This window comes from Euleptes europaea, chromosome 1, assembly GCF_029931775.1.
Source record: "Euleptes europaea isolate rEulEur1 chromosome 1, rEulEur1.hap1, whole genome shotgun sequence".
NCBI classification, from domain to species: Eukaryota; Metazoa; Chordata; class Lepidosauria; order Squamata; family Sphaerodactylidae; genus Euleptes; species Euleptes europaea.
This window is the reverse complement of record NC_079312.1, coordinates 159,673,051-159,683,529: the sequence shown is the minus strand read 5'-3', so window position 1 is coordinate 159,683,529 and position 10,479 is coordinate 159,673,051.

Genomic DNA, 10,479 nt, shown 5'->3' with positions numbered 1-10,479 from the left:
ACCCCTGATTTACCCCTTCATACCACTTGCTACTACTGTTATTGATAAGAAGTGAATGTTTATGTCAGCGGTACCATAAAGACAGAGGGTAGTTGAGTGGATGGGCAAATGCTCACCTCTGTACGCCTTCTTCTTGATCCTTTACTTCCAGTCCTGTTACATATGGCAGGCTTTACCCTGTTTCCTGGGGGTGTTGGTTGATAAGCATGCAAATAAGAGATCAGGGTGGGGATCGATATAGCGGCTGTTGATGTCATGGAAGCACAGATAAAGGATGCTCAAACACATCCAGTTGGCTCACCATCTGTTTGCCAGCCACAAACAGGGAGACGATGGCCAGTCAGTCTGCTGTTTGTGAGCAGTTCAAGGTTGTTTGTTGGGCTCACTTTTAAAGTATTCAAACAGGACACTCCAGAGCAATTAGTAATATTTCACACATGCACATTTTCACGGAGCCCAATGGCAGTCCTACTTTCCACTTCCCGCACAGGTCTGTTGTCACTGCAAGCTGCTCAGCAGCCAATGGTATAAATAAATAGTGAGCAAATCAGTCAGTCAACCAGTCATAGAAAGTACACACTTTTAAAAATCTTGCCATTTGGTATTAGTTTAAGTCCGTGTTATCCATGTTCTATTGTGCATGTGCATTTTTGCATTGCCTTATGGGAGGCACTGTTCCTCTGTCATCTCATTGAACAGTCTCACCCAACCACCCAGGACCCCAGGAAGCGTCAATCTGACCTACTTCACAGATGTACAAGCCCCTGCAAGGCAAGGGCGTGAAACTTCACCTCTGCAAGGAGATGAAGAACCACCACCAGATCTATTGAACAGCTGCAAAGCTGTTTAACAGCCATGCAGATAGGATGCTTGGCTCACAGGTAATTGCAGTTGTCGAAGATGGTATGTTTTACTGTTGGACATGTTCATCACAAAATTCATGGTATCTCTTGCACAGATGGCCCCTTAAAACAAGAAAAAGCAGCGGTTTTCCTCTGTGCTTGTCACACTCCAAGGCAAAAGGACTGCTTTGTTATATTAATTTCCTCCCTCCCTCTCAGGGAGCTCAAGGTTCTTAAGTGGCCTCCCATCCCAACACAGATCAGACCCAAGTCCTATTAGCTTCAACAAGGTTAAAGTATGCAGTTTCAGACCATGTAGGTTAGAGCTTCACTGGACACAATTTATGACCTTCTCTGGCATTTATCTGACAAAGCCTTTCTTATCTAAGCAGGAAAACTATTCAGGAAGACAATATGGACACTCATTAAAGTCGAAGAGGATAGGCTGAGAAAGGAACCCTCCTATAACGAAACAGCGGCACACTGATGAGCTTCTAGGTAGCACATGGACAGATAGTGGTGCTGAGAGCTGATGGGGATCTGATCCAGGTGGATAAACACGCCCAATGGGACTCTTTTAGCAAGGAGCGGCAGAGGACAAACAGGACAAAGATTCAGTGGCACAGAGAGAGACTCTTTCTTTCTAGTACAGCTTGTTAGAACACGGATTGTACACACAGCTCTCTTGTATTGTTATCTTTCTCTTTACATAAAGTATGATAAAGTCTTGCAGTCAAAGCAACTCACACGTGTTTCCCCTTTTTACCTTGAAAAGCAATTCAGCGTTTTAACAAGCTGCATTATAATTAATAGGTTTAACTCCTCAGCTACATGTACAATAACTTTCAACATATAATTGCAGTAACATTCTATGAGAGTTCCTTACTAAATCTAATATACCATATTTGTTCCCAAGTTTAATTAATCGTGAATGCTCACCACTCTATGGGTAATTACACTTGAACATGCACCAATTCAGCTAACATCCTGTTTGCCACTTACAAGCATGGAGTTAATCATAGAATCAAAGGTAGAATCACAGAGTTGGAAGGGACCACCAGGGTTATCTAGTCCAACCCACTGCACAATGCAGGAAATTCACAACTACCTCCCCTCCCACACCTCCAATGACTCCTACTCAACATCCAGAAGATGGCAAAAAAAAAAAAAAAAAAAGACCCCTCCAGGATCTCTGGCCAATCTGGCTTGAAGGAAAATTGCTTCCTGAGCCTAAAGTGGTGATCAGCACTACCCTGGGCATGCAAGAAAGGGCCCCGAGAGCCAAACCCTGATACAAACCTCCCTGCCCTCCCTCTCATGATCTGCCTAAGGTAATAAAATCAGCATTGCTGACATATGGCCATCTAGCCTCTGCTTAAAAACCTTCAGTGAAAGAGAGCCCATCACCTCCCGAGGAAGCATGTTCGGGAAGCTGTTTCGACACATCCCAGTAAATTCAAATGCATCCATTTTGCACATTGATACTATTTCTTGTACAATAAGATGGCATTCTTGCAGCCACTGCTACCTGTCAGCTGTCTGCTACCACCACCTCCAATTTTAAAAGGTTAATAGTAACAACAAAAAAATCAGGTTTTTGAGTTGACACTTACTACTTAGGTGTCTCTGTGCCTTTGGAGTCTGCCCATGAACTGATGTGATCTTGCATTCATTTCTCAAACAATTCCCACTGACTGTGCAGGCTAAAAAGCAGGCAATACAATCTAGTTGATACAGTTCGTTTAAAGGACACATCCGATTGTGCACATGCAGAGGGAATACAATTCCAGACCTTATACAAGTTGATCAATTTAATGACCTGTGGTCCCTGGGGATAATGCTTCTTCTTTAGTAAATGAGAAGATTTCATTCTTGGAATGGGTAAGAGGAGACTCAAGTTGCAATGACCAAGTGGCTACTATGCAGTTCCAAAGCTACACCACAAGAGCTACACTCAAGACAAACTTTGACAGGGAAGATTGTGGTGATCTGGAGTTCACCTTACATGTAAAGAAGGGAATAGAAAGAAGGTATATTCTCTTGGCAAGCATGTTCACCTTGAAGTTCTCAGCAGGCAATACAGAACAGCAGCCAATACAGACAATCAAACTTTGAAGTGCCAAGGTTGGATAGTTGTAGGTTGCTCTTTCTTTTCTTGATCTTCTTTTCATATAGAACGAGATTCAACAAATCAGATCTTTATATCAGATCCTGACATTTTGACTTTCACTCTGAACTGAGCAAAGACTTTCATTGTCCATATTCTTAGAATACCTTGTTTATATGGTTGCCAACCTCCAATTTTTCTTGCAGACTAAAGGCGTAGCAATGGGCGCTGCAGGTGCCCCTGCTATCGCGAATCTCTTTATGATTGATTTCGAATTGGCTCACATTATTAATAATAACCCCTTTGCATCACATTTATTTATTTACAAACGTTATGTTGATGATTTATTTTTTCTTTTTGACTGCTCTGAAACATTTGATAAATTTGCCACGTGGTTAAATACCATCAATGAACATCTGACTTTTACCGGCCAATGCAACCCTGTAAGTATACCTTTTTTGGATTTGGAAGTTTTTGTTAGATCTGACAGAAGGTTAGCTGTAAGACCGTACAAAAAAAGTATGTCTAAAGACTCTGGGTTGCATTATACGTCTAATCACCCAATTCATCTTAAAAATAATCTCCCCTTTAGTAACTTCCTTAGATTAAAGAGAAATGCAACTTGTACTGACGATTTCAAGAAAGCCTCTGAAAAAATGTCTGTCTCTTTAACAAAAAGAGGTTACCCACCGCATGTTGTCTCTCAAGCCTGGAAAAGAGCCAACGAAAGAGAACGTCAATCTCTGTTCTCAAAAAAAGTACCAACCCCAAAACAAAATGTGTACTGTTCTCTAACTTATAGTAAACATTCCTTTGCCATAAAACAAGCCATCAGAAGACATTGGCATATTATCCAGGACATTCCTGGATGCAACTTTCCACCAATTTTTGGAATGCGCAAGACCCAAGCTCTTAGGGACCGTCTAGTACATTCTGACTTCCTTAAGAAATCTGCTTCACACGTTTCGGCCGTCGGCCATTTTAAATGTGGAAAATGCTCTGTGTGTCCACTGAGTCTTCCTGTTAAGGAATTTCGCTCAGCAACTTCAGACTTCAGATTCCAACTAAGACACTTTTCAAATTGTGCCACAAGCCGCGTAATTTACGCGGTTACATGTAAATGTTCTAAATTATACATTGGCAGCACCATGCGCCCAGTTCGGCTGCGCATAGGAGAACACAGATCGAGGTTGCGCTCTTTGAACTTCGAGGCTCCACTAACGAGCCACTTTGTGAAGCATAAACATTCTGAGACTGATATGCGTTTTTTTGTATTATGGGTTTACCGTGATCATCCACATGATCATAGGGATGTACAAAAAGTGCTCCTTCAAAATGAAATGCGCTTTATACATTTATTTAACACCTTGGCCCCCAACGGGTTAAATAATGAATTTGATTTGTCCTGCTTTCTATGAGTTGAGCTCCGTTTTTGACACCGTGCCTTTAATGAATCCAGTAACAACAGCAGCACGTGACCCATTAGCTCTATATCTGCGTATGCAGTATCTTTACAATCTAACTTGGAACCGGAAGGTTTGGCAGCCCTTCTTTTTGGGAGCATAAAAAATATTAATAAAAAATTGCAAAAATAACATATTATATAAAACTAATACGTTTGGATAATAAAAAGAAGAAAAAATTGAACTATATGGATTAAATTTCTCCCAGTGAGTTTGTTTTCTAACACACTAAGAGGTAAGCTTTTTATATGATTATTGTTGTCTATCCTTGTATTTATCATTGATTAACTATTTATTTATTTATTTAAAAAATGAAAAAATGTAAAAATGTTATGAAAAATGTTATGAAAATTATTATATAAATTTTATAGGCTGATGAAGCTGTGCTTTTGTGAAAGCGCTAAAGATATCCGGAATAGCGTTTCCTCTCTTCGTTGTCTTGTCACTACCTTTGGACCTTTGTGGACCTTATTTCTACGGTTGCATCAGAAGATGATGGAATAGGATAAGACCTTTGGACTTTGGATTTTTTTCCATTTGTTCCTGGTATTTTTGTATATAGTGTTTATATTGTTTTGTATTACACACTTTTGGTGGTTTTCATTTTCAGCACCTTAATGAATTGTTGAAATTTCCTATTGAGTCGTGCTAGTTTGTTTGTTGCTACTTGTGGTTTCTAGTATTGTGAGTATTTTTTGCATAACTTGAATTCTCACTATGACTCATAAAATACCAATGTTTACTTTCTCCAATGTGGAGCGTGAAAGACTGTTGAAAGCAATGCCTTCTTTGTGTGACTTTGAAAATGTTGATTGTTTTGATAATGAGAAGTTGATGAGCTTACTTAAAAAGAAAGCTCGTATAGAGCTTCATGGGTCATCTTTAACTGACTATGCTAAGGCTAACATTATTCCTAGAGGTTTGCGCATACAGAAGGGACCAGCCCTCTTTAGTGATAATAGTGCCTTTAAGGAAAAATGGGCAGCGGTTTTGAACCGCTGTTCCATGGACTTGATGCTACTGATAATTGAACAAGCTATGTCCGAAATTGACGTGGTAACTAAAGACATAGATACTATTAAAAGTAATTTGAAAAAAGACCTGTCGGATCAGGATTTCAAGACACAAATTGCCAACATGGAAAAGGATTCAGCGGCATATGTGTCTAATATAAAGACATATAAGTTGCGGAAATATAATCGAGATAAGGACGACTATGCAAAAAATAGAATCTATAATTGGGAATTCAAGGAAAATACTACTTTTAATAAAAATAGAAATAGGAGACCTTTCCATCAAGACTCTGACCAAATGGGATCTGACCACGACAGCATTAGTTCCTTTAGTTCTCATGGTTCCAATTCCTCCGCAAAAACTTACCAACTTAGGTCACAAGGGCATAATAGAAATTTTTCCCATGGAGCCCAACCGCACGAATTTCAACGGAAGAAACGATAGTTGTTAACCTATCATCCCGAACCTTGAGTGATAAGGAAATATCTGTACTTAATCTTGGTTTAGGTTTCGTTCCAAGTGCTCCCTATTCGTCCTTCCAAACACAAATCGAATTGTTTAAATTATTCCGTACTATCAAATTAAAAGATTTTTTTCGAGATAAACCACAACATCCTGGTGCCGCTCAATTTCGAGGCAAGTCTTCATTCATTCCCAACAGCTCTAACCCGTTGATTAGTACCTTTCAACATCTGGTTACACGGGATGTAACAAAGATTGAAAATCATAAATGGCAATCTCCCCCTAATCTTACTCGTGAGCAAACCCATATTCTCGCCAATTTGGCTGAAGACGAGTCCATTGTGATCCGTCCTGCGGACAAAGGAGGAGCCGTTGTCCTCCAAGATGCTGAAGCGTATCAAATTGAAATTATGAGACAATTAAATGACAACAATTTTTATAAAAAAATTTCAGGTAACATTTCTAATAAATTATCCAAATTGATTCATGTGGTTATTACTGAAGGTTTGAGCCTTGGATACATAAACCAGCAGGTGGCAGATTTTCTTACTGTTTCGTTCCCTAAAGTTCCGACTTTTTACACCCTCCCTAAAATTCACAAAGACACCCGACCTGCTTTGGGAAGACCTATTGTGTCATCATGCGGATCTTTACTTGAGCCTATATCTAAATTCCTTGATTATTATTTACAACCATTTGTCACCTTAACCCCATCCTATGTGTTAGACTCTAGAGACTTCATACAATATGTTGAAGATTATTTTTTGCCTGTTGGGGGAGTAATGGCCACACTTGACGTTAGTGCGTTATACACTAACGTTCCCCTGGAAGATGCCAGAAACATCATTGCAGACAGATTAGATTCAAGATCCGATCCTTCCCCCCCCACACACAATTCCTGTTACAACTTGTTGATCTCATGTTCGAAAATAACTTTTTTAGATTTGGCTCCCAATTTTTCTTGCAGACTAAAGGCGTAGCAATGGGCGCTGCATGTGCCCCTGCTATCGCGAATCTCTTTATGATTGATTTCGAATTGGCTCACATTATTAATAATAACCCCTTTGCATCACATTTATTTATTTACAAACGTTATGTTGATGATTTATTTTTTCTTTTTGACTGCTCTGAAACATTTGATAAATTTGCCACGTGGTTAAATACCATCAATGAACATCTGACTTTTACCGGCCAATGCAACCCTGTAAGTATACCTTTTTTGGATTTGGAAGTTTTTGTTAGATCTGACAGAAGGTTAGCTGTAAGACCGTACAAAAAAAGTATGTCTAAAGACTCTGGGTTGCATTATACGTCTAATCACCCAATTCATCTTAAAAATAATCTCCCCTTTAGTAACTTCCTTAGATTAAAGAGAAATGCAACTTGTACTGACGATTTCAAGAAAGCCTCTGAAAAAATGTCTGTCTCTTTAACAAAAAGAGGTTACCCACCGCATGTTGTCTCTCAAGCCTGGAAAAGAGCCAACGAAAGAGAACGTCAATCTCTGTTCTCAAAAAAAGTACCAACCCCAAAACAAAATGTGTACTGTTCTCTAACTTATAGTAAACATTCCTTTGCCATAAAACAAGCCATCAGAAGACATTGGCATATTATCCAGGACATTCCTGGATGCAACTTTCCACCAATTTTTGGAATGCGCAAGACCCAAGCTCTTAGGGACCGTCTAGTACATTCTGACTTCCTTAAGAAATCTGCTTCACACGTTTCGGCCGTCGGCCATTTTAAATGTGGAAAATGCTCTGTGTGTCCACTGAGTCTTCCTGTTAAGGAATTTCGCTCAGCAACTTCAGACTTCAGATTCCAACTAAGACACTTTTCAAATTGTGCCACAAGCCGCGTAATTTACGCGGTTACATGTAAATGTTCTAAATTATACATTGGCAGCACCATGCGCCCAGTTCGGCTGCGCATAGGAGAACACAGATCGAGGTTGCGCTCTTTGAACTTCGAGGCTCCACTAACGAGCCACTTTGTGAAGCATAAACATTCTGAGACTGATATGCGTTTTTTTGTATTATGGGTTTACCGTGATCATCCACATGATCATAGGGATGTACAAAAAGTGCTCCTTCAAAATGAAATGCGCTTTATACATTTATTTAACACCTTGGCCCCCAACGGGTTAAATAATGAATTTGATTTGTCCTGCTTTCTATGAGTTGAGCTCCGTTTTTGACACCGTGCCTTTAATGAATCCAGTAACAACAGCAGCACGTGACCCATTAGCTCTATATCTGCGTATGCAGTATCTTTACAAACTAACTTGGAACCGGAAGGTTTGGCAGCCCTTCTTTTTGGGAGCATAAAAAATATTAATAAAAAATTGCAAAAATAATATATTATATAAAACTAATACGTTTGGATAATAAAAAGAAGAAAAAATTGAACTATATGGATTAAATTTCTCCCAGTGAGTTTGTTTTCTAACACACTAAGAGGTAAGCTTTTTATATGATTATTGTTGTCTATCCTTGTATTTATCATTGATTAACTATTTGTTTATTTATTTATTTAAAAAATGAAAAAATGTAAAAATGTTATGAAAAATGTTATGAAAATTATTATATAAATTTTATAGGCTGATGAAGCTGTGCTTTTGTGAAAGCGCTAAAGATATCCGGAATAGCGTTTCCTCTCTTCGTTGTCTTGTCACTACCTTTGGACCTTTGTGGACCTTATTTCTACGGTTGCATCAGAAGATGATGGAATAGGATAAGACCTTTGGACTTTGGATTTTTTTCCATTTGTTCCTGGTATTTTTGTATATAGTGTTTATATTGTTTTGTATTACACACTTTTGGTGGTTTTCATTTTCAGCATCTTAATGAATTGTTGAAATTTCCTATTGAGTCGTGCTAGTTTGTTTGTTGCAACCTCCAGGTGGTGGCTGGAGATCTCCTGCTATTACAACTGATCTCCAGGTGATAGAGATCAGTTCCCCTGGAGAAAATGGCCATTTTGGACATTGGACCCTATGGCACTCTCCTCTCCAAACCCCACCCACCTCAGGCTCCACCCCCAAAATCTCCCAGTAATTCTCAACCCGGAGCTGGCAACCCTACTTATTTACTTCCTTTAGCTGAGCCAATTATCCTTAATTTATTGCAAGGTTTTAATCAGAAATGTTTTTGGATCTAGAATGAAGGTGAAGCAATATAATTGTGTCCTGGACACTGCTGTAGGAATCACACTGTTGTAATGCCAATTCCATTGCAGCTATTCTCCAATCCAAGCCAAACCAAGAATAGGAAAGGCCAAGGCCACTAAAGAAGGTGGGACTCGGGGACAATTTTGACAGCCCATGGAGTCATGTGATTTGTTTTCAGACAATGTTTGGGTTAGATCTAGGTGGGGTGAAGGGGCCAACAAGGAATTGTAGTCTGGAGGTCCATGGTAACTCTTATGTGAGACCTGCAAATACATTTACAATAAATAAATTTATTTTTCAGAGGCCTGTTGGCAACCCACTCTGATACTTTTAGTTGTGAAATGAGAAAAACAGCCAGGAAGCAATTAGAAGGCAGAAATAAAACCAGCTCCTGAAATTAGGTTCTGCAGAAATGTTTCTTGCATCACGGCCAAGGGAGGGAGTGAACTCACATGTGGTAAGTGGAAAGAGGGAAGTTACGAAGTCTTATATTCAGGTTCATAGTATGTCTTTCTTGCTTGATGGTGTTGCCACAATTCTAAGTGGAAATAAAAAAAAAGAACAGAAAAGGACTGATTCATGTATCCTGTGTGCCTATCTGTTTTTGTGTTTATAACTTCTTTCACACATGCAGAATGTCAGAAACGTATGTTAAATGTAACCTTTTGTTTTCCAAGAATACAGATGCTTTTGCCAGCTTATAGCTTCCTTAAAAAAAAAAAAAAGACCCCTTGCTCACTTTTTGCACCTTGCCATGTTTATGGCCGTAATAAGAAAAGGGTTTTTTTATGTTTCAGGACGAAAAAACACTGTAAGGGTGATACTGATCTTCATAAATCCACTCTAAGCCAGGAGGAATCTTGCAGTCAAAGCAGGGCGCTGTTGTGGGCAGATCATGGAGCGCTACAACCACATGTTTTCCTATTCTAAAAACAAGTTCCCATCCTTTAATTAAAGCTTTCATGTCACAAATTAAAATCCCATTTAAAATACTTTAGCAAATCAGTCCCTCAGTTGTGAATCCACTGGCTTCACCCTGGCCTATGAGTGGGTGGGAGAGATGCCAGCAAAAATTGAGGTGGTGGCAGCAGAGGTGCTGTCATTTACACATGGAAGGAGATAAAAACAGTGTCAGTAAAGTCTGAGAAGACTGGGCTAGTGAGACACACAAAAAAAGTATGTAGCTGTGTTGGCCCATGTCAACACAGCGTCAAAACACACACATGTACACATGTAGCTGCCTTATACTGTATCGGACCCTTGGTCCATCAAAGTCAGTATTCTCTACTCAAACCAGCAGCAGCTCTCCAGGGTCTCAGGCAGAGGTCTTTCACATCGCCTACTTGCCTAGTCCCTTTAACTGGAGATGCCGGAGATTGAACATGGGACCTTCTGCATGCCAAGCAAATGCTCTACCACTGA